Source organism: Silurus aristotelis (genome assembly GCF_946808225.1).
Source record: "Silurus aristotelis genome assembly, chromosome: 8".
NCBI lineage: Eukaryota > Metazoa > Chordata > Actinopteri > Siluriformes > Siluridae > Silurus > Silurus aristotelis.
The window spans coordinates 31,315,796-31,321,158 of NC_139581.1; positions in this window are offsets into that span (position 1 = coordinate 31,315,796).

Here is a 5,363-nt window from a genome sequence, read left to right on the forward strand (position 1 = left end):
GTGCTTAGCCATCCGGCCTTCTAGCACAGTTTTACATTATGCTATTTAGTGCTTAGCCATCCGGCCTTCCTGCACAGTTTTACAAATTTTTTATAAACTGGCACCCCCAAATGGCACTGGTTTAACTGGCACCCCCAAAAAACACAGTGCTCATCGAACATTCCATTGTCTATAAGTATTTCTGCTATTTAGTGCTTAGCCATCCGGCCTTCTAGCACGGTTTTACATTATGCTATTTAGTGCTTAGCCATCCGGCCTTCTTGCACAGTTTTACACATTTCTTATATAAGCTGGCACCCCCAAATGGCACTGGTTTAACTGGCACCCCCAAAAAACACAGTGCTCATCGAACATTCCATTCTCTATAAGTGTTTTTCAAAATTGGCCACTCAGGTCATGAAATTAGAATTATTGGCACTCTCTTATCAGGTAAGTTAGCCAGTTCAGGAAATATGCAGAAGGCCATGCAAGTGCAGCAACTCGGGGTGGCACGGGCTGGGTTAGGTTAGGGGAAATAGACGCAGCTCCAGGAACCATGTCAAAATCCGAGTGGGGATTAGGGTTGGGTTTAGGGTTAGGGTTAGGGGTTAGGGTTAGGGTTAGGGAGGGGTTGGGGTTAGGGTGGGGTTGGGGTTAGGGTTAGGGTTAGGGAGGGGTTGGGGTTAGGGTTAGGGGTTAGGGTTGGGGAGGGGTTGGGGTTAGGGTTAGGGAGGGGTTAGGGTTAGGGTTAGGGAGGGGTTGGGGTTAGGGTTAGGGTTAGGGTTAGGGAGGGGTTGGGGTTAGGGTTAGGGCTATGGATTGGTAAGGAAACTCAGATATAGACAAGCCCGGAGCCCACGTTGTGCACTGGCCTACTCCAAGTCACTAAGCACTCACATCTCCTCCGCCGCCGGTGACAAGTGGCAGGAAAATTGCCCTTAAACGTGTGTTTTTTTTGTTTTACGGATGAGAACTGGACATTTGCCCACTCTCTCTTTCTCTTGCTAGCGAGAAGTGGACATTTGCCCACTCTCTCTTTCCCTTGTTAGCAACCCTTTCCCTTTTTGACCTTTTAAATGGAGGGTGTTTCCCCTTTTTTTTTCATTTTAGCCAGTGACTTCTGATTTCATTCATTAATGCAGGACATTTGCCTTTTCACAGATCCCCATGACGTCATTTTTAACGGTAAGTCTGTTGCAACGTTTCGGTTAATATAAACCTTCATCAGGCTTAGACTTACCATTTTCTCTTCCTTTTTCCATTTTCCAAACTGGCTGCACATTTTTCCATGTTGGCTTTAATCCTTTTTCACGAGATGTTCTGTTCACCAGGTGATTGGGTCTTTGCTATTTAGCGCTTAGCCCATTAGCTTCCTTTCTCAGTTTTTTCTTCTTCTCTTTCCTTCCATTTTCTTTTCCTTTTTCCATTTTCCAAACTGGCTTTGCATTTTTCCATGTTGGCTTTAATCCTTTTTTACGAGATGCTCTGTTTTCCAGGTGATTGGGTCTTTGCTAATTAGCGCTTAGCCCATTAGCTTCCTTTCTCAGTTTTTTCTTCTTCTCTTTCCTTCCATTTTCTTTTCCTTTTTCCATTTTCCAAACTGGCTTTGCATTTTTCCATGTTGGCTTTAATCCTTTTTCACGAGATGCTCTGTTTTCCAGGTGATTGGGTCTTTGATATTTAGCGCTTAGCCGATTAGCTTCCTTTCTCAGTTTTTTCTTCTTCTCTTTCCCTCCTTTGTCCAGGCAGTGGATAAAGACAGAATTTGTCAAATGGCACCCCCAAATGGCACTGGATAAAATTGCACCCCCAAAAAAAGTGTTAATTAAACATTTAGTTTTGTTTAGATTATTTTTCAAAAAATGGCCACTCATGTCCTGAAATTTGGACTATTGGCACCCCCACTGCTCGAAAACATTGGCACCCCCATACTCAGTGCTGTTCCAAACGCTCTCATCAGGTAAGTTATTCAGTTTCATGCGTCATTGTTTGTTTGTATCTTGTTTTTGTTGGTCCATAATCAGGCTTAGCCTCTCCATTTTCTTTTCCTTTTTCCATCTTCTTTTCCTTTTTCCAAGCTGGCTTTACTTATCCCCATTCTGGCTTTAAACATCCTCCCAGCTGCTCTGTTTTCCAAGTGAGTGGGCCTCTGCTATTTAGCACTTAGCCCACCAGCTTCCCATCTAAGTACTTTCGTTATTCTCTTTCCCCCCACTTCTCAGGCGGCAATATCTTTTTTCTTTTTCCCAAACTGGCCCTACCTTTCCCGAAAGCTGGCTTTAAATCTTCCTTCAAGCTACTCTGTTTGCCAAGTAATTGGGCCTCTGCTATTCAGTGCTTAGCCATCCGGCCTTCTTGCACAGTTTTACACTCTGCTATTTAGTGCTTAGCCATCCGGCCTTCTTGCACAGTTTTACAAATTTTTTATAAACTGGCACCCCCAAATGGCACTGGTTTAACTGGCACCCCCAAAAAACACAGTGCTCATCGAACATTCCATTGTCTATAAGTATTTCTGCTATTTAGTGCTTAGCCATCCGGCCTTCTAGCACAGTTTTACATTATGCTATTTAGTGCTTAGCCATCCGGCCTTCCTGCACAGTTTTACAAATTTTTTATAAACTGGCACCCCCAAATGGCACTGGTTTAACTGGCACCCCCAAAAAACACAGTGCTCATCGAACATTCCATTGTCTATAAGTATTTCTGCTATTTAGTGCTTAGCCATCCGGCCTTCTAGCACGGTTTTACATTATGCTATTTAGTGCTTAGCCATCCGGCCTTCTTGCACAGTTTTACACATTTCTTATATAAGCTGGCACCCCCAAATGGCACTGGTTTAACTGGCACCCCCAAAAAACACAGTGCTCATCGAACATTCCATTCTCTATAAGTGTTTTTCAAAATTGGCCACTCAGGTCATGAAATTAGAATTATTGGCACTCTCTTATCAGGTAAGTTAGCCAGTTCAGGAAATATGCAGAAGGCCATGCAAGTGCAGCAACTCGGGGTGGCACGGGCTGGGTTAGGTTAGGGGAAATAGACGCAGCTCCAGGAACCATGTCAAAATCCGAGTGGGGATTAGGGTTGGGTTTAGGGTTAGGGTTAGGGGTTAGGGTTAGGGTTAGGGAGGGGTTGGGGTTAGGGTGGGGTTGGGGTTAGGGTTAGGGTTAGGGAGGGGTTGGGGTTAGGGTTAGGGGTTAGGGTTGGGGAGGGGTTGGGGTTAGGGTTAGGGAGGGGTTAGGGTTAGGGTTAGGGAGGGGTTGGGGTTAGGGTTAGGGTTAGGGTTAGGGAGGGGTTGGGGTTAGGGTTAGGGCTATGGATTGGTAAGGAAACTCAGATATAGACAAGCCCGGAGCCCACGTTGTGCACTGGCCTACTCCAAGTCACTAAGCACTCACATCTCCTCCGCCGCCGGTGACAAGTGGCAGGAAAATTGCCCTTAAACGTGTGTTTTTTTTGTTTTACGGATGAGAACTGGACATTTGCCCACTCTCTCTTTCTCTTGCTAGCGAGAAGTGGACATTTGCCCACTCTCTCTTTCCCTTGTTAGCAACCCTTTCCCTTTTTGACCTTTTAAATGGAGGGTGTTTCCCCTTTTTTTCATTTTAGCCAGTGACTTCTGATTTCATTCATTAATGCAGGACATTTGCCTTTTCACAGATCCCCATGACGTCATTTTTAACGGTAAGTCTGTTGCAACGTTTCGGTTAATATAAACCTTCATCAGGCTTAGACTTACCATTTTCTCTTCCTTTTTCCATTTTCCAAACTGGCTGCACATTTTTCCATGTTGGCTTTAATCCTTTTTCACGAGATGTTCTGTTCACCAGGTGATTGGGTCTTTGCTATTTAGCGCTTAGCCCATTAGCTTCCTTTCTCAGTTTTTTCTTCTTCTCTTTCCTTCCATTTTCTTTTCCTTTTTCCATTTTCCAAACTGGCTTTGCATTTTTCCATGTTGGCTTTAATCCTTTTTTACGAGATGCTCTGTTTTCCAGGTGATTGGGTCTTTGCTAATTAGCGCTTAGCCCATTAGCTTCCTTTCTCAGTTTTTTCTTCTTCTCTTTCCTTCCATTTTCTTTTCCTTTTTCCATTTTCCAAACTGGCTTTGCATTTTTCCATGTTGGCTTTAATCCTTTTTCACGAGATGCTCTGTTTTCCAGGTGATTGGGTCTTTGATATTTAGCGCTTAGCCGATTAGCTTCCTTTCTCAGTTTTTTCTTCTTCTCTTTCCCTCCTTTGTCCAGGCAGTGGATAAAGACAGAATTTGTCAAATGGCACCCCCAAATGGCACTGGATAAAATTGCACCCCCAAAAAAAGTGTTAATTAAACATTTAGTTTTGTTTAGATTATTTTTCAAAAAATGGCCACTCATGTCCTGAAATTTGGACTATTGGCACCCCCACTGCTCGAAAACATTGGCACCCCCATACTCAGTGCTGTTCCAAACGCTCTCATCAGGTAAGTTATTCAGTTTCATGCGTCATTGTTTGTTTGTATCTTGTTTTTGTTGGTCCATAATCAGGCTTAGCCTCTCCATTTTCTTTTCCTTTTTCCATCTTCTTTTCCTTTTTCCAAGCTGGCTTTACTTATCCCCATTCTGGCTTTAAACATCCTCCCAGCTGCTCTGTTTTCCAAGTGAGTGGGCCTCTGCTATTTAGCACTTAGCCCACCAGCTTCCCATCTAAGTACTTTCGTTATTCTCTTTCCCCCCACTTCTCAGGCGGCAATATCTTTTTTCTTTTTCCCAAACTGGCCCTACCTTTCCCGAAAGCTGGCTTTAAATCTTCCTTCAAGCTACTCTGTTTGCCAAGTAATTGGGCCTCTGCTATTCAGTGCTTAGCCATCCGGCCTTCTTGCACAGTTTTACACTCTGCTATTTAGTGCTTAGCCATCCGGCCTTCTTGCACAGTTTTACAAATTTTTTATAAACTGGCACCCCCAAATGGCACTGGTTTAACTGGCACCCCCAAAAAACACAGTGCTCATCGAACATTCCATTGTCTATAAGTATTTCTGCTATTTAGTGCTTAGCCATCCGGCCTTCTAGCACAGTTTTACATTATGCTATTTAGTGCTTAGCCATCCGGCCTTCCTGCACAGTTTTACAAATTTTTTATAAACTGGCACCCCCAAATGGCACTGGTTTAACTGGCACCCCCAAAAAACACAGTGCTCATCGAACATTCCATTGTCTATAAGTATTTCTGCTATTTAGTGCTTAGCCATCCGGCCTTCTAGCACGGTTTTACATTATGCTATTTAGTGCTTAGCCATCCGGCCTTCTTGCACAGTTTTACACATTTCTTATATAAGCTGGCACCCCCAAATGGCACTGGTTTAACTGGCACCCCCAAAAAACACAGTGCTCATCGAACATTCC